Source organism: Schistocerca piceifrons, chromosome 1, assembly GCF_021461385.2.
Source record: "Schistocerca piceifrons isolate TAMUIC-IGC-003096 chromosome 1, iqSchPice1.1, whole genome shotgun sequence".
Lineage (NCBI taxonomy): Eukaryota > Metazoa > Arthropoda > Insecta > Orthoptera > Acrididae > Schistocerca > Schistocerca piceifrons.
In genome coordinates this window covers 1,132,750,297-1,132,770,977 of record NC_060138.1, presented here as the reverse complement: position 1 = coordinate 1,132,770,977, position 20,681 = coordinate 1,132,750,297, and positions in this window count along the sequence as shown.

Genomic DNA, 20,681 nt, shown 5'->3' with positions numbered 1-20,681 from the left:
TGTAGTGCACGCCTGACCTGTCTAGGGGGGCCCTACAGTTCTCCACCCAATAACGGAGGTCGATGAATTTGCAACCATTATAGTCGCAGAGTCGTCTGAGCCTCTGGTTTAGACCCTCCACACGGCTCCAAACCAGAGGACCGCGATCGACTCTGGGCACTATGCTGCAGATATTAAGCTCAGCTTGCACTCCGCGTGCGATGCTGGTTGTCTTCACCAAATCAGCCAGCCGCCGGAAGGAACCAAGGATGGCCTCAGAACCCAAGCGGCAGGCGTCATTCGTTCCGACATGTGCTACTATCTGCAGCCGGTCACACCCAGTGCGTTCAATAGCTGCCGGAAGGGCCTCCTCCACATTACGGACGAGACCCCCCGGCAAGCACACCGAGTGCACACTGGCATTCTTCCCCGACCTACCCGCTATTTTCCTGAGGGGCTCCATAACCCGCCTAACGTTGGAGCTCCCTATAACTAATAGGCCCGCCCTCTGTGACTGTCGGGACCTTGCCGGAGAATCGGCCACTGGCCCAACAGGCGAGGCATCCTGTGGTGGCTCGGAAACGATGTCATCACCACTAGGAAGCACCCCGTACCTGTTGGAAAGGGGTAAGGCAGCTGCCACGCGGCCAGATCCCACCTTTGCCTTTCAGCCAGGCACGCGCGAGCCCACCACTGTCCGCCATTCACCCTGGAGTGATGGCTGACCGGTAAGATGCTCACTGCCGGAAGACGCAGCGACATCAGGGGTTCCATGTGATTCCAAGGCCACCGAAGTAGGCATAGGTCTCACCACAGTTGCCCCAACGCCACTACGAGCCGACGCCTGCGCCTCGAGCTCGATGAGCCTAACAGACAAAGCCTCCACCTGCCCCCGAAGAGTGGCCAATTCTCCTTGCGTCCGCTCACAACAACCACAGTCCCTACACATGACTATGTTTACCCTACTCTATACGGTGACAAAATCCCAAGATAATCTTCTGATGAGCTACTCTGATAATCAAGAAACACTCACTGAAATACGAGACGTAAAACTACGCTAGGTTTTCCCAGAAAAACTATTTAAAAGCTAAGCGCAGCAAATAAGTACAAAAACGCTTTATACAAACAGTACTCGCTGCTGCTGGTGCTCTCGCTCTGGCTGTCACAAGACAACTGCTGATTCAAGTGACTAGTGGCTAACGGCCACGAAACAAACAAAAGACGGTTTTAGGGCGCTTTCTGTTCTAAACGATCAAGAAAACACTAAGAAATCTAACACGAAAACTACGTAAAGTTTTATCAAGAACTGTTAGTTACTATGCAGAGCAGATTAACAGAAATAGAATCCCTTCCTTAGTGGAAGGTCGTAAACAAAATGCAAAATAAACGCTTTATACAAACAGTACTCGCTGCTGCTGGTGCTCTCGCTCTGGCTGTCACAAGACAACTCCTGAATAATGGACACCTTTTTGAACCAAAATAGGTGCCTTAAACTTAATGAAGATTATTTTTATTTGTATTATTGATTCCAAGAACTGAGTTGTTGGTTTGAAAAAGAGATATATTTTTAATGGCAAATTTAATTACAGAATAAATAAATTAGGAAGCGGTAGGTAACATCCCTAGTTCACTGAACAGATCTCCGCATGATATTCTAGAGTTCACACCTCAAATAATTCTTTTTACGTATTTGGCCCCGGAAAATTTTCGCTTGGATTGATGAATTACCCCAAAAAATAATCCCACACGACATTGCAGAACGAAAGTAAACATAGTATGGCAGATTTTTCATTTTTATACCCTCTGTGCCTGACACCAGTAGCATTGCATGCGCAGATTTGTTTGGGCGCTCTAGCAGTTGTGTGGTGTGCTCCTCCCAGCTGAATTTATTGTGAATCTGTAATCCCAAGATCTTAACACTACGCACTTCCCCTATCCGTTTGTCATCATTTTTTAGTCATATTCCGGTGGGAAACCTCTTACAATTTCTGAAGCGCATGTAATGTATTGTTTCAAAGTTTAGTGACAAAGAATTGGTTGGGAACCAGTTGTTAATGTCCATCAAAATTTCATTAACCGATCTTTCTAAGATAGCACTTGATTTGCTATTTACTCCAGTGTTTGTATCGTCTGCAAACAAAACAAACTTGGCATCTGGTAACATTACTGATGAAAGGTCATTGATATACACAAGAAAAAGTAAGTGTCCTAAGATGGAATACTGTGGGACACCACATGTAATCTACATCTACATGACTACTCTGCAATTCACATTTAAGTGCTTGGCAGAGGGTTCGTCGAACCACAATCATACTCTCTCTCTCTCTACCATTCCACTCCCGAACAGCGCGCAGGAAAAACGAACACCTAAACCTTTCTGGTCGAGCTCTGATTTCTCTTATGTTATTTTGATGAGCATTCCTACCTATGTAGGTTGGGCTCAACAAAATCTTTTCGCATTCGGATGAGAAAGTTGGTGACTGAAATTTCGTAAATAGATCTCGCCGCGACGAAAAACGTCTTTGCTGTAATGACTTCCATCCCAATTCGCGTATCATATCTGCCACACTCTCTCCCCTACTACGTGATAATACAAAACGAGCTGCCCTTTTTTGCACCCTTTGGATGTCCTCCGTCAATCCCACCTGGTAAGGATCCCACACCGCGCAGCAATATTCTAACAGAGGACGAACGAGTGTAGTGTAAGCCGTCTCTTTAGTGGACTTGTTGCATCTTCTAAGTGTCCTGCCAATGAAACGCATTCTTTGGCTCGCCTTCCCCACAATATTATCTATGTGGTCTATCCAACTGAAGTTGTTCGTAATTTTAACACCCAGGTACTTAGTTGAATTGACAGCCTTGAGAATTGTGCTATTTATCGAGTAATCGAATTCCAACGGATTTCTTTTGGAACTCATGTGAATCACCTCACACTTTTCGTTATTTAGCGTCAACTGCCACCTGCCACACCATACAGCAATCTTTTCTAAATCGCTTTGCAACTGATACTGGTCTTCGGATGACCTTACTAGACGGTAAATTACAGCATCATCTGCGAACAACCTAAGAGAACTGCTCAGACTGTCACCCAGGTCATTTATATAGATCAGGAACAGCAGAGGTCCCAGGACGCTTCCCTGGGGAACACCTGATATCACTTCAGTTTTACTCAATGATTTGCCGTCTATTACTACGAACTGCGACCTTCCTGACAGGAAATCACGAATCCAGTCGCACAACTGAGACGATACCCCATAGGCCCGCAGCTTGATTAGAAATCGCTTGTGAGGTACGGTGTCAAAAGCTTTCCGGAAATCTAGAAATACGGAATCATCTTGAGATCCCCTGTCGATAGCGGCCATTACTTCGTGCGAATAAAGAGCTAGCTGCGTTGCACAAGAACGATGTTTTCCGAAACCATGCTGATTACGTATCAATAGATCGTTCCCTTCGAGGCGATTCATAATGTTTGAATACAGTATATGCTCCAAAACCCAACTGCAAACCGACGTCAATGATATAGGTCTGTAGTTAGATGGATTACTCCTACTACCCTTCTTAAACACTGGTGCGACTTGTGCAATTTTCCAATCTGTAGGTACAGATCTATCGGTGAGCGAGCGGTTGTATATGATTGCTAAGTAGGGAGCTATTGTATCAGCGTAATCCGAAAGGAACCTAATCGGTATACAATCTGGACCTGAAGACTTGCCCGTATCAAGCGATTTGAGTTGCTTCGCAACCCCTAAGGTATCTACTTCTAAGAAACTCATGCTAGCAGCTGTTGGTGTTTCAAATTCTGGAATATTCCATTCATCTTCCCCGGTGAAGGAATTTCGGAAAACTGCATTCAATAACTCCGCTTTAGCGGCACAGTCGTCGGTAACAGTACCATCGGCACTGCGCAGCGAAGGTATTGACTCCGTCTTGCCGCTTGTGTACTTTACATACGACCAGAATTTCTTCGGATTTTCTACCAAATTTCGAGACAATGTTTCGTTGTGGAACCTATTAAAGGCATCTCGCATTGAAGTCCGTGCCAAATTTCGCGCGTCTGTAAATTTTAGCCAACCTTCGAGATTTCGCGTTCTTCTGAACTTCGCATGCTCTTTCCGTTGCCCCTGCAACAGAGTTCGAACCTGTTTTGTGTACCACGGGGGATCAGTTCGATCTCTTACCAATTTATGAGGTAAGAATCTCTCAATTGCTGTTGCTACTATATCTTTGAATTTGAGCCACATCTCGTCTACATTTGCATAGTCAGTTCGGAAGAAATGGAGATTGTCTCTTAGGAAGGCTTCTAGTGACACTTTATCCGCTTTTTTAAATAAAATTATTTTGCGTTTGTTTCTGGTGGATTTGGAAGAAACGGTATTGAGCCTAGCTATAACGACCTTGTGATCACTAATCCCTGTATCAGTCATGATGCTCTCTATCAGCTCTGGTTTGTTTGTGGCTAAGAGGTCAAGTGTAATTAGAATATAAAAAGCAAAGAGAGCATTTCTAGTCGAAAGAAGTCTACTAATATCAAACATACCTCGTAATTTGTGGAAGAAATTTCTGAGAATCTACTTCTGGAGCACAGAACTGCACGGAAAGGAACCACTGACTGCGGTAAAATTGGAAAAGAAGAATATCTAGGAATTTGAAATGTGGTGCCATACTGGATCGTTGAAAATTAGGTGGGCCCATACGATTAGATAAGAGGAGCTTCTTTGTAGAATCAGTGAAGAGAGGAACATACGGAAAAAGGAGCAAGGTGAAAGGATATGTGTTATGACGTCGGGAATAACCTTCACGCTACTGTAGAGCGCTGAAGATGGTAAAAATTGGGGGGGAAAGCACAGATTGGAATATATCCAACAAATAACAATAAAATATACAATCAAATGTGGGTAACAAAATATGAAGAATTGGTCTCGCTCGCAAATTTCGCTGTATCTGCTCTTCTGCTGGAATTGTTCTTTTCAAGTCTCCTGACAAACGTTAGAGGGTCTGGCATCGTTCGACAAGGTAGAGCTTTGTACCTGGAGGATATTCTACCAAAGAACGCATCATGCTTCCTGTGTGGTGTTTCACTCAAGTAACTGATTTTAGAACCATCTAAGAAAAGTACAGTTTCTCTTGTTCTGAGACAGGAGATTGTGTTTTGTGCAGCATTTTTAGATATTTCGAGTTCTACATATTTAGTTGCTCTATAGTAAATTAAAGCTATTCTTCAGTTACAGAGTTTTGTTGTTGTTGTGGTCTTCAGTCCAAAGACTGATTTGGTACAGCTTTCCATGCTACTCTGTCCTGTGCAACCTCTGCATCCTTGAATAGCCAACTCAACCTACAGCCTTCTGAATCTCTGTACTGTATTCAAATCTTGGTCTCCCTGTACAGCTTTTACACTCCCCCCCCCCCTCCACACACAGACACACACACACCTCCACACCCACACTTCCCTTCAACACTAAATTGGCGATCCCTTCATTTCTCAAAATGCATCCTATCAACTGATCCCTTCTTTTAGTCACGTTCGGTCACAAATTCCATCCAATTCTGTTCAATACTTCCTCATTAGTTACATGGCTTACCCATCTGAACCTCAGCATTCTTCTGTAGCACCACATTTCAAAGTCTTCTATTCTCTTGTGTGAACTGTTTATCATCCACATTTGAATTCCATAGAAGACTGCACTCCAGATAAATACCTTCAGGAAAGAGTGCCTTACACTTAACTCGATGTTAACAAGTTTCTTTTCTTCAGAAACGCTTTTCTTGCCGTTACCAGTATACATTTTATATCCTCTCTACTTTAACCATAATTAGTTGTTTTACTGACTGAATAACAAAGCTCATCTACTACCTCTAGTGTCTGGTTTCGTAATCTGATTCTCTCAGAATCGCCTGATTTCATTCGATTACATGTCATTACCCTTGTTTTGCTTTTCTTGATGTTCATCTTACGAGGGCTATTTCTTTTCAATCTCTGATTGGTCGCGAAATTAAAAGCACGGCGAAAATCTGGTCACCCTTTGCACAGATATGTTGCACAGTGTCTCCAGTATGCCCATCCATGGCGTCACGTCGCTCTTTCCAGTTCTGAGCACACAGTGAGTTTGTAAAGACGTCTAGATAAATAGTGTCTCCCGCCAAGTATGGGTGCCTCCCGAGATTTTTCGCCTGATTTCATACAACCCCACATTACGTAACTGTGATGCAGTTCCTTCCTCACGACCTTGGGGCACTGAGGATGCCCCTGCAGCGTTTTTGATAGGAAGTCGAACTTTGATCCTTCTGACTATCATCCCTTCAGTTACATGAGCTGTTCGATATGAGGACAGCATTTTGCCACAGACAATGAGCTGCAGACCAGCGAAGGGACATTGGGACATACATTTGCGACTAATTGCTGGATCACTTTTCTTTTTTTCAAACATATCATAGTCCTGTTTGTAGCGTGCTTCAGTTCTTGTTCCTTTGTTTTATTATAAATTTTCAGAACGTCCACACCTTTATATCCTTTCGCTGCTGAAACTCTAAGATTTGGAGATATCTTTGAGAGTTGTACAGGTTATTAATAATAAAGCTACAACAGCATGAACGTGAAAATAGCTGAATATTTTAATGCGCACAGGAAGTTTCAAGCTTCCGATGAACGAGTAACGCAAAGTTCATCATCAGAGCGTTTTAACAGGCCTGACTGGAAGCAGTGAGGGATGGACTTTCAATATGACAGCCATCCCTACATACTAGGAATGGTAGGGCGACACAGTGAAAGAAACAAATGAGTTAGGGTAGATTCTGGAATGAAAGGAGTATGTGGATCGGTTATTTTACTGCTGTGTGCTGGTAGCGTATCTTCAAAGATAGGAGGTATTTTAATAAGATTTACTGTTAGATTATTCTGTAGAATTATTTGGCAATTGGCTAACTGGAATGTTTACATCACCGCAGTTAAACAGAAGCAGACAAAGAAGAAGAAGAAAAAAGGGAAAAGAAGAAGAAGACGAAGAAGAAAGTAGGCTATAACGATAGTCAGTTAAGAATGAAGTATTACAAAGTGTAGAGCTATCACCCATGCGATGCAAGAAACCTAGTTCCTTCACAAGGCTAAGTTTGTTCAATACTTCTAACATTTCCTTGTAATATCACGTTGCAATAATTTGTGAAGTTATTTATAAATTTCGTTAGGAAAAAAGTGCTTCTCGGTTCGATTAAAAATGACGTCAGACTGTGGACGTCTCGTTTTTACACTATGGCTGCCGTTCTGATGTTGCACTAGAATTCGCGCTTCAAGCACTTGGCTCGATCCCTTTCTGCAGCTCGAAAATGTCTGTATGAGGAAAAGACAGAGAAAAGATGGGTGATACTGTGTCAGCGCTGTTCTCCAGAGGTTCGCATCCATCTTGACTGCAGAATAGCGCCGCAATTGCCATCGTGTCAAGGAATCTACACAGTTTCTGATGAACGACTTCAAAATCGAAATAATTCCAAAACAAGGTAGTAGTCCCTGCCAAAATCACAGTATTTCCCGTCGCGCTCGACAATTTTAAATCTGCACTTTAGTAGAGCCGCAGACAATCGTTAATAGAAATTAGAGAGTATTCTATAATGAGCAAAAATCTTGTACCTTATGTTCCATACCCCCGCCCCCCTCCCTTGCGGATGCTTGTGAGCAGAGATAATCCGTTGCTGCCGCTTCTCGCTACTGGGTCTGTGAGTTACAGAAATCGATTCAAACCAGACTGGCAGATAAAATTGTACAGGGTTTCCAAAAAAATACCTTACGAGGTGGTAGTACTCACTGAAACAAGATGCGTGTGTGAATTTCTAAGGAACCAGGTCATCGGTCCCTACACTTACACACTACTTAAACTAACTTATGCTAAGAACAACATACACATCCATGGCCGAGGGAGGACTCGAACCTCCGGCGGGAGGGGACCGAAACAAGAAAAATAAGTCCATTAATCATGCATCCGGAAACGTATACTTTCCAAGATAAACACTGAAACTTCCCCTTTAAACATTTCTACATGACTGTGCTTAACCTGACACACAATATTTTGTTAGCGCAACGCAATCTGACTTTCAATAATTCGTACAAAAGAATGGGCCCTGACTAACATTAACCTATACCTTTCACAAATCACTTACCTCACAAAAATCTTCGCTGCTCAAGCTACTGCAATACAGCGAGCGCCACTACTGCCAGCTAAATAAAAGATTCAAACTACTGAAGGCACTAACTACTGATAGGGATAGTTAGCAAATGAAAGATATTAATAGAGAACAAACAATGTATTTACCTTAATATCATCACAAGTCATAATATATATATCAGTTCATGACAAATTGCAAACCTCCGCCATCTCTCTCCCCACATCCACCACTGCTGGCGGCTCACCTCCAACTGCGCAACGCTACGCGCTGTTCACAGCCAGCTGCCTAACACTACAATGGCGAGTATTGCAACAATGCAAAGAAGCCACAGACTGCACACAGCACAGCCAGTGATTTTCATATTGAGCGCTACGTAACGTTGCCAATAAGAAAACATAAACAGCCTACTTACATGGAGAAAACATAAACAGCCTACTTACATAGCCCCCATGCTCCCCACAAAAAATTTTAGAAATTGGATTGGGCAGTGGCCAATACAGATTTGAAAAATTTTTTTCATAATTACAATAACAAAGAAATCAAATGCACACACTTATTGATACAATGTTGGTCAAAAGTTAAAATTGTCTCACAGTCCATAAAGACAGTCCTAATCGTACATAACAGGAGAATAGCAGTGTTTTTCTCAAAGTCTGAGCAGTAAAAGAAAATGCACACGGAAGTAGTGGATTTCCATGCAGTCTTGAAGAAGTAGTGTTGACCTTCCAACGGAAAGACAGTGCTGACTCTCGACATGCAGACAGGTAATCGGCCACAACAGAGCAAACCCACAGCAGAGGCATTCGAAGTTTGGAAGAATATTGGTAGGTAGGTCATCACAGAGCAGACCCACTGGAGTCCTGGTAGAGATTGTGGTATTGGTGGGCCACCAGAGGTGCAGACCCACTGCAGTCCTTGTAGAAATAATGGCGTTGGTAGGTCATCATAGATGCAGACCCACTGTAGTCCTTGTAGAGATAATGGTATCGGTGGGCCACCAGAGGTGCAGACCCACTGTAGTCCTGGTAGAGACGGCCAACAGCCATCCGTTGCGACTGTGCAGGTGCACAATCACCATCGAAGATTCTTGCAGAGAATATAGCAAGTCCATAAACCACCACTTGTGCACTCAGAAAGTTTTTCTTTTAATTGTCCTTAGAACCAGCAATGCTGTTATCCAGTCCCTTGCTGAATTACCAACACACGTGCAAACACTATCAGTCCCTACTTCTCACATATTGTCCATATACTATGACCAACAGAAACGTGTGCAGTGAAATGTAACTAACAAGTTAATAATATCATGGACTGGTGACAATTACAATTTTATACAGATAACATTTGTAGTAAAACAGGCGTTACAAAAGAATAGAAATAGACATATACATCAGTGTTACAGGAATTATGACATGAGTACATACATAGAAGATCAGAATAATTATTGAAACATCAACTTCACACATGGGCATTTAAATGGAATGAATAATGTCTAACATCTTTACAAAGTAAATAACATATTATTAATGCCAATTATATTTGAGGATAACAGTATTCCTCATCATAGTGAATGTAGCTTAATATTAAAAGAAGAAAAAATTCTATGAAACTACACAGAGACAGGAAGAAAACAAATATACAAGGGTACACAAACACATAGTGGGATAACACAAAAGGAAAGGACAGGGTTCGTTTTCAGTGTAACATTTGGTACTGCAGTCCAACCCAAAACTTCATATATCTTTCCTCTTATTTCATCCTTTGTTTCCACCAAAAAAATTCTATCTAAGCATGCTTTCTGTATTTATATGTTCACACATTTCTTACCTCAACATTTATTTCCAAGAAAATCCTACCTAAACCTGTTTTCTCAATGCATTTCTTCCAATTCATCGCAACTCATTCTCTTAGAGGCTACCCCCTCTTAAGCTAACTTAAATCTACTGAGCTCAGATGCTAAACTAAGGGACGAGGCAATGCAGCATCACATAACAATTAATATAAACAGCAATTACCAAAAAATTGGAAAATTGCAAAGCAAGCTACCGTAAATCTAAATTAACAGATAAAATGCAAAATTACAACTAATATGAGCCAATGTGCAGCAACATGAAAAATCAATGAGTAGTAAAATTGGCTTAGCACAGTAACACAAATTAAAGTTCAGTAGCACTATGCCTGGCAAACAGCAGCTTATATCTAAACATGACATAGCTCAAGAAGAAAAAATATTACAGTAAAAACAACAATGCAGATAAGGGAAATGTATATTCACATCTTAATGTCTATGTAATTAAAGTGGTGCACCACAAGAAGTTATTCTACCAAAAAGTTACCAATTACTTGAAAAGAAAATTATGAATGCAGTTACTAGTTCCTTCTTATTGTTCTTTCCTTTCCAAGTGCTCCTTTTTTAAAGAATGTGGATCATAAAATAATTATTTAATAGATCTGTTGACAGAAAGTGTTCACATTAGCAAATGCATTTTATTTTATAAAAGCAATGCTGCAACACAGCTGGAAAACAGATGTCAAATGAAATAAGCAACTATGAAAAGCAAAGCATAAAAATATCATTCAATAGTCATGTGGCATTTCGTAAGTCAGTAGCACTCAACTCTCGGAGAAAGACACTTGTCATAATCAGGTGTGCAGATGTACGAATATTTCCCATCAATTCATAAGCATTTCAGTAATTAGCACAAAGTGCGAGTAATCATATGTTTTCAAGTAACGAGGGTGTCGCATTAGCGATGAAAGGCACACCCTAATGGCTTGTTCTCCAGGTGTTTGACACGTCCCACGTCCCCTTTTTTTTTCTACCCGTGCCGCTGAAAAGGGCTCGCAGTAATGGCTTTTTCTCCAGGCGTCTGACACAGCTGGGTGCCCGCGACGCATTACGTGCAGGTGGTCACTTAACTTTCGTACGGAAATATTTACGACAGCAATTTTCGCTAAAGTGACAGTCTCACATAAAAATACTTCACAGGTCAAGAATTAGCGTTGCAAATCTGTAGAAACAAAATCCTATGAATATAACAGTGTCCAAAAAATGTTCAGTGGCATTGTGATACATTCACACATGATTCACACATGTCATAACTCTTAAAGTACGATTCTTGGTTTCCAACATCCTTTTTCACAAGTCAAGAGTCCCTACCCACTATTCATTACTCCTTACCTCATTATACATATACATGTTCGTCGACACTTCTTCAATATTTCATCGTGAGAAATACGTAGCATAATAAACATTCCTCAACAACATAATACACATCATCGTCGTAATAATAACATCATAACACTTCAGTCAAATCTCAAAATCGTCGTAACTTCCTCCAATAATTTCTAAGCCTAAAATAATTCTCTGCTCATGTCAAAAGTGTCAGCTGCCTCAAACGTACTTTAAAAATCATGATCTCATACCAAATACATCATTCAAAGCTCTCATAGTATCACAATGATTCCGAAAAAATATGAACAGTTTACAAAGTACAAACAAAATACAGTTTCATAAGTGTGAAGTTATCCAACTGTATAATTGCGTAAACATGTGTCACTGATGTAGTAAAAATAAATGTTTGTCTCTCTCAGTTAAATGATCAGATAGCTGTGTAAATTGTGTGTTAGAGAAATATTGTACCGATGTGTAAAGTTGTATAAGCAAATACCATATTAGCTAGGGTTCCTTGTGGTTGCCACACACATGGTACACAAAGTAGGCGTGTACCCCCCTGAGGATTAATGTAATTATACCCTCAGGTGTTACAGATTACAGCAATGGAATGAAATGTATCACGGAAAACTTTCTTTGTAATTCAAAAATCTTTAAAAATAAATGTTTTAAGTATAAAATTGATCACTCAAATACGTGTACTGTAGCGCTAAACTGTGCGTCTTGTAACATAATCTCTGTGGAAGTGTCGTAGTTATCGTCCTCCGAAAGCTAAGTTCTGCAGAAGTCAATGTACTTACCTCATGATAAACAAAAGTGAAATGCTTTGCGTATAGATATCGTTGTTATTACGCTTATTGTTGTGATGAAGAAAGTACTGTACTGTAACGTATTGTTGTGCTACAGAAAACCCTGTCTCATTGTAGCTATACCACTAAAGTTACTACTAAAACATGTTTTGCTTTCCAGAAGAAGTCAGAAAAACTGTGCGGATATAAAACAGATACACCGCAAAAACAACATTGTAAATTGTCACTCATTAGTAGCGTCGTGATATAATCGTGTAGCTGTCAAAGAAACCAAATGCTAAGTCATCATTAATTCCACAGAAAGTACTTTAAATCCAGAATGTATTTTCAAGTAAACCAAAATGTTGCATTAAAATCTCATTAGCAGTACCAGTATGTGTCCTAAGTATGTAAGCCTTATAGTCGTTACGTAATCGTGCAACAAACAAGCAAGAATGTACACACACAATAACACTGTGACGTCTGTTCACTATAACAATGCATTCGTAATTTCTGTTTAAAAATGTTCCCTAGGTTCTAGACTGGATATTTAACTTCAAACATTGTTGTATGTTAACAGATTCTAAGTCTGACAAAGCATATTAGTAATGTGAAGCGAAAAATTTTATGACAAAGACTAAGTTAAAAAGCAGATTATCTTTCAATAAATGGTTTTACCTGTGAAATGTGGTACAATCTTTTACTCTTCCTAGTGCACAGAGTTTCAACTTCAAAGCAATTATCATGTTGTATACATCGGTAAAGAATGCTAAAATTTTTCTCAAGGCTAGCATCTTATGTTATTTTTCTCGGAGCGAGCGGGCGCACGCGGCTGCCTGCTGTGCGGGTCATTGTCTGTTTCTTTGTTGGCGCGCGTCGTTATTCGGATTTGGAGACCTAACATCTACAAACTCACCTCCTCGAGAGGGCCCTGCTCTGTTTAAATCTCGCCAGTTCTGATGCAATTCAGGTCTGTCGTTACGATCATATCGTCTGTCGTCATGTCGGTAGATTTGATAGTATCTTTCTTGTCGGTCACGTGGTGGAGAATTTCTCCCTGAATCGTAACTGCGCGCTGGACCGTTGCGTCTGAAGTTATTCTGTCTCCCTTGATAGTATTTATTTTGGTTCCCATATTGTCTGTTTCTCTTATTGTTTCTGTGATAGTCATTACCACGGAGAGGTGATCTTTCCCTGTAGTTATTACTACTCTGCCAACGGTTGTCATACGGGTGGTGTCTGTTTTGGTCACGATTTGTGTTTTGAGAATAGCCTTGTCGTGTCAAGTTATTACTTCTTTCATCGCGGAATTGCGACGGATGTGACCTGTAATTGTTGTGTTCCTGGTTTCGCGTTCCGCGATTGTCAGTGTCAATTTCTAATTCTTGTAACAGTCCCTGAAATGCTTCAATGTCGTCTTTGCAATGCCCTGCCAAAATAATGTGTCGTAAATGTTCAGGTAATTTGATTAAGCAAATGCGGATGAGTTCTGAGGGGCTGTATGGGTTTGACAGGTACTGATTCTTGTGCAACATGTCTTCAAAATATTTCACAAGACTGGAAAATTCAGATTGTTCGAAATGTTTCATCATTATGATGCCATGTTTTACACGGTCTTGTGTGGCTTGAGACCAATATGCTGAGAGGAAGGCATGGTAAAACTCTCCTTCACTGTGGCAATCGTGAATTACCGATCGCATTCTTACAGCTGGTTCATTCTCTAAGTAGCCACACATAAATTCTAATCTGTGCTCTAATGACCAGTTGGGAGGAAAACAATGAGAGAATTGATGGAGCCACGCTTGTGGATGAATGTCGTTGCCAGAATTCTTAAATGTTTTGAATTTACGTGTAGTAATGAACAGCTTATAGTCAAAATCATCGTGTCGGCGAGTAGCATATCGGTCATTGTTACGTCGTGTCGGCGGTTCCATTTCAAAATTCGGTGCACCTTGCCTATTTCTTTCATAACTTCCGAAATGCCCTGTGTTATTATTTTGCAGCTTTTCCGTGTTTCTAAGTCCCTCTTCCCGTGTTGGAGCGCGAGTGTCCTCTGAAATACGTAATTCTTGTATTACCTGTGTCAGCTGATCTTGTACTTCCCGGATTTCTCTTTGGTGTTGTGTATTAATTTGATTCTGATTTTGTTTGAATTTTCTTATTTGTTCATACTCTTCTGTGTCAGTGAAGGCTACGGGTCTTGTGTCATTCGGATCATCATCTACCTTTGTAGATAAGTTAGTGAATTGATCCGAAAGTTCGGCTACTTTCTCCGATAGTGTACTTATTTCCTCAGCGTGTTTTTCTGAACCAAGTTTCAGAGTATCTACTGTGTCCTTTAAGTTTTCCTGAGCTTTTGCAAGTTGCGTAACCGAATCGGTAGATGCAACTGAGTCAAATTTAGCCCACAAGGTCTCATGATTTTCATGAACAATGGTTTGCAGCTCTTTTATGGCTGCTTCGTGATTCTGTAATGCATTTTCATGCCGCGAAAAAATAGGTTGAAAATGCTCACAAATTTGTGTTTTTACGTCATTACAGACTTTTTGACATTTCGATTCAATGTTATGTAACTCAGTAGTTAAATCTTCACGCGTTTGTTCAAGAGTTTGTTCCAATGAGTCTAACTTTTGAAGCTGTTGCTGTGTTTGTCTCTGGTGTTGTTCCATTGTGTCTAACTTTTTAAGATTTTGTTCCACTGTGTCTAACTTTTTAAGATTTTGTCCCATTTGTTTCTGATTTTGTTCAAGTGTTGTGTCTAACTTTTGTAGCTTTTGTCCCATTTGTTGCATTAACTGTAATAACAATGCACTGGTGTCTGAAACATGTTCCTCAGTGCTTTTCGGCAGTGAATTTGCACCGGCAACATTGACATTTTGACATGCAGAAAATGTGTCTTGACTTATTTGAGAAAACGGCGAGAACCCAAAACCTGAGTCTACAGTATTCGCAAAATTGTGTCCTGACATTCCCGATTCCTGAGGCAAGCTGTTGCCGACCGATCGATCGATAATGCGTCCCTCTTCACTAATTGTTTCACTGTCCACGCCATTGTTTGCCGCCTGCTCCATTTCCCTATGAACAGTTACCAAATTACTACTTTGAACATCAGCTAATTCATTACTCGGTGGCGCTAACACACTGCTTTCATTTTCACTGTCATTTCTCAGTTTACTTTGGAGCCTAGTATTACGTTTTTCACACGCCATTATTGTCACAGTATTTCACACGACAACACAGAAAAACACAATTTGAAGATCAAAAATAAGAGAACACATTAACATAGCACTGAAAATAATATCTAGTTAATTGCAAGCGCAGCTGCGAAATACTTGGTGCAAATCTACATGCATGCCACAACTGTTTTACTGTACAACAATGAAAAACTACAACTACAAAGGAAATTCTCTCTATGATTACGCGCTACCAATAAACAATAGCTACACCAATTACACAAACTACAAGAAAAAATCAGAAGATTCCAGTGAGGTATCCTCGGCTAAGGGTCGACATATGAAACTTCCCCTTTGAACATTTCTACATGACTGTGCTTAACCTGACACACAATATTTTGTTAGCGCAACGCAATCTGACTTTCAATAATTCGTACAAAAGAATGGGCCCTGACTAACATTAACCTATACCTTTCACAAATCACTTACCTCACAAAAATCTTCGCTGCTCAAGCTACTGCAATACAGCGAGCGCCACTACTGCCAGCTAAATAAAAGATTCAAACTACTGAAGGCACTAACTACTGATAGGGATAGTTAGCAAATGAAAGATATTAATAGAGAACAAACAATGTATTTACCTTAATATCATCACAAGTCATAATATATATATCAGTTCATGACAAATTGCAAACCTCCGCCATCTCTCTCCCCACATCCACCACTGCTGGCGGCTCACCTCCAACTGCGCAACGCTACGCGCTGTTCACAGCCAGCTGCCTAACACTACAATGGCGAGTATTGCAACAATGCAAAGAAGCCACAGACTGCACACAGCACAGCCAGTGATTTTCATATTGAGCGCTACGTAACGTTGCCAATAAGAAAACATAAACAGCCTACTTACATAGAGAAAACATAAACAGCCTACTTACAACACGTGTTTATAGGAAGGGCTGCTCGACGCACAGTCGTTGCATTGGTGTTCCGTCGAATCTGTCGGCAGGGCATTATGATGTCTTACTCATACTACTCTACCCAGCATTAGGTAAAGTGGAATGTCGTGTGGCTAGGGCCTCCCGTCGGGTAGACCGTTCGCCTGGTGCAGGTCTTTTGAGTTGACGCCACTTTGGCGACCTGCGCGTCGATGGGGATGAAATGATGATGATTAGGACAACACAACACCCAGTCCCTGAGCGGAGAAAATCCCCGACCCAGCCGGGAGTCGAACCCGGGCCCTTAGGCTTGACAGTCCGTCACGCTGACCACTCAGCTACCGGGGGCGGACACCCAGCATTAGGTGATCTATGGTCAGTCGTGGCGCCCGAGTCGTGATGTAGGCTACGTCAGTTTTCGTCGTGTTTGTGTGCCTCATTGTACAGTACTGTCAACCCTGGGTACGTGTCATGTTTTTTACCTTCTTCCAAACGCGGATTCACTTATGTATTTACTGTTATTGCTCTGTTTGTACATACAGTTTCTGTCTTCCACCACTTGTTAGCAATGGAAGCCCACTACTCGACAAGTGAAGTGGCGGGTATGATATTCTGCTATGACACAGCAAATGGACGTAGCTGCGAGCCTGTGTCCTCTACGTTGAAGGCCGGCCGGGGTGGCCGAGCTATTCTAGGCGCTTCAGTCTGGAACCGTGCGACCACTAAGGTCGCAGGTTTGAATCCTGCCTCGGGCATGGATGTGTGTGATGTCCTTATGTTAGTTAGGTGTAAGTAGTTGTAAGTTCTAGGGGACTGATGACCTGAGATGTTAAGTCCCATAGTGCTCAGAGCCATTTGAATCTACGTTGAAAAATATCAACGCTGCAGAGTGCCTTCTGATAAGCTGTTGGGCAAAAATTTCCAGTGTCTGCGGGAGACAGGTACCCTTGCACTTCGGAAGACTGACAGTGGAAGGCGCTGCACAGTCCGCACGCCTGACATGGAGGGGCGTGTGCTACGTTCGGTGGAAGAAACCCCTGGGACCAGTGTGCGACGATTAGCAGCAGAAGTCGTGTCTCCCTCTCTTATCTGGGGGGTACTTCATGAACAGTTGCTGTATCCATATCATCCACAGCGCGTTCAGGTGTTAAGGCCACAGGATCATCTGCATCTAGATCTACATCTACATCCATACGCCGCAAGCCACCTGACGGTGTGTGGCGGAGGGTACCTATCGGTTCTCCCTTCTATTCCAGTCTTGTATTGTTCGTGGAAAGAGGGATTGTCGGTATGCTTCTGTGTGGGCTCTAATCTCTCTGACTTTATCCTCATCGTCTCTTCGCGAGACATACGTAGCAGGGAGTAATATACTGCTTGACTCCTCGGTGAAGGTATGTCCTCGAACTTCAACAAAAGCCCGTACCGAGCTACTGAGCGTCTCTCCTGCAGTCTTCCACTGGAGTTTATCTATCATATCCCTAACGCTTTCGCGATTACTAAATGATCCTGTAACGAAGCGCGCTGCTCTCCGTTGGACCTTCTCTATCTCTTCTATCAACCCTATCTGGTATGGATCCCACACGAGTGAGCAGTATTCAAGCAGTGGGTAACCTACTTCCTTTGTTTTCGGACTGCATTTCCTTAGGATTCTTCCAATGAATCTCAGTCTGGCATCTGCTTTACCGACGATTCATTTTATATGGTCATTCCATTTTAAATCACTCCTAATGCCTACTTCCAGATAATTTATGGAATTAACTGCTTCCAGTTGCTGACCTGCTATATTGTTGCTAAATTATAAAGGATCTCTCTTTCTATGTATTCACAGCACATTACACTTGTCCACATTGAGATTCAATTGCCATTCCCTGCACCATGCGTCAATTCGTTGCAGATCCTCATGCATTTCAGTACAATTGTCGATTGTTACCACCTCTCGATGTACTAAAGCATCATCCGCAAAAACCTCAATGAACTTCCGATGTTACCAACAAGGTCATTTACATATATTGTGAATAGCAACGGTCCTACGACACTCCCCTGCGGTACACCTGAAATCACTCTTACTTCAGAAGACTTCTCTCCATTGAGATTGATATGCTGCGTTCTGTTATATAGGAACTCTTCAGTCCAATCACACCATTGGTCTGATAGTCCATATGCTCTTACTTTGTTCATTAAACTACTGCGGGGAACTGTATCAAACGCCTTGCGGAAGTCGGGAAATACGGCATCTACGTGGGAATCCGTGTCTATGGCTCTCTGAATATCGTGGACGAAAAGAGCGAGCTGGATTTCACACGATCGTCTTTTTTGAAGCCCATGCTGATTCCCACAAAGTAGATTTCTAGTCTCCAGAAAAGTCATTATACTCGAACGTAATACGTCTTCCAAAATTGTGCAACTGATTGACGTTAGAGATATAGGTCTATAGTTCTGCACATCTGTTCGGCGTCCCTTCTTGAAATCGGGGATGACATGTGCCCTTTTCCAATTTTCTGGAACGCTACGCTCTTCTAGAGACCTACGGTAAACCGCAGCAAGAAGGGGGGTAAGTTCCTTCGCGTAATCTGTGTAAAATCGAACTGGTATCCCATCAGGTCCAGCGGCCTTACCTCTTTTGAGCGATTTTAATTGTTTTTCTATCCTTCTGTCATCTGGCAGACGGCGGTTCTGTCAACGGCTGTGCAGAGGTGTGCTGCAGATCCACTGTTCACCTGCAAGATTTTATTTACTGATGAGGCAGGGCTCACAAAAGATGGTGTTGTGAATTTCCATAACCAGCATGTGTGAGCAGATGTAAATCCCCAATCAATTCAGGAAAGAGGGCCTCAACATCGGTTCTCAATCAATGTATAGGCAGGCGTCCTTGGCGATAGATTAATAGAGCCATACGTGCTACCAGAAAGGTTTTCTGGGGGGCATTATCTGGACTTTCTCGTTAAAGTATAGCCTACTTTGCTGGAGGCTGTGCCATTGCAGCAACGAATTCAAATGTGGTTCATGCATGATGTCGCAGCAGCACACTTTCGTCTCAATGTGCCCGAATATCTGACGCAGACATTTCAGTACCGCTGGACTAGTCGGGGGGCATTTTGTTCTGCTCGTTCCCCAGACCTAACTCTTAGACCTTTGGTTATGCGGACACTTGAACGACTTGTTCCAAGCCACGCCAGTCAACGATGTGCGGTCACTACGGGGTCGCATCTTCAATGTCTGCCAGCAGGTACAACAACAACCGGGTTTACTTTAAAGGGTGCGTCGTTCTTCACGCTGGAGGGCAGGTGGGTGCATTGTCACGACTGGACGCCGCGTTGAACAACTCTTGTAAACACGTATTTATCGCAGAAAGTATGCATTTCCGGACACATGTTTATTGGACTTATTTTTCTTGTTTCAATGAGTACTATCACCTCTCAAATTATTCAACACTTTTTTGAACACCGTGTATGTAGGGACAAGCAATTTACTAACAGTAAGATGTGTAATCTGTCATTAAAAACAACGGACTTTGACGTGGCCGGCAGCGCCACACACCTGTGGTTTCTGCCAGTTTTCGTACCTTTGGCTTATGGCGCAGAGCCGGAAATCTTTCTCTCGCAGGCACTTAATTGCTGTGTAGTCGATAAAATGGGCGTAGTGCCGATTTATTGAACTATGAGAGGTGAATTAATTGCAATACATTGGACTGATGCTCGATGGTTGTGCGATCTGTCAGAGCGAAGGAAATTATTAGCAATTCATTGAAATATTAGCAACGCATTGAACTGATGCTCGATGGCTGTGCGATTTGTCAGAGCGAAGGAAATTATTAGCAATACATTGAACTGATGCTCGAAGGAGATGAGGTGTATGGCTGTGCGATTTGTCAGAGCGAAGGAAGTACGGTCGTGTTGGTTTGGGAAGCGAAATTTCGATTCGCGGTAGTTATTGTCAGCTAAAGAATCTATTGAGATACATAACGAAGAAGGCATCCAAACGGCGCGCTCCAAGATGTAACTGGAGACGAATCTCCACTGCGTCCACAGGATCCGGGGAGAACACAGTGTAGCTTAATCTGAACATTCAACCTAGAATTGTTATCATTGCAAATCTGGACCCCAGTGAAATCTGCGTCCACAGGATCTGGGGAGAACACAGTGTAGCTTGACCTGAATATTCAAAAGGCCACACAAAAACCCAACATGTCGAAGCAAACTGAAGGGCCAAGACAGGAACGGAAGCAAAACAAACAAACGGACACGGAACCACCAAACCTCATGACTCAACAGCCGGAAAATCACACGAACGAAAACACCGAAGACCAACACCAACACCCGCACACAAATGATACCACAGGGGAACCGCTAAAGAATCTATTGACATAGATAACGAAGAAGGCATCCAAACGGCGCGCTCCAAGATGTAACTGGAGACGAATCTCCACCCCATGGGCAACGCCAGTGCCACTGTGGACAACAGCATACTGTAGCCAGAGAGAGGA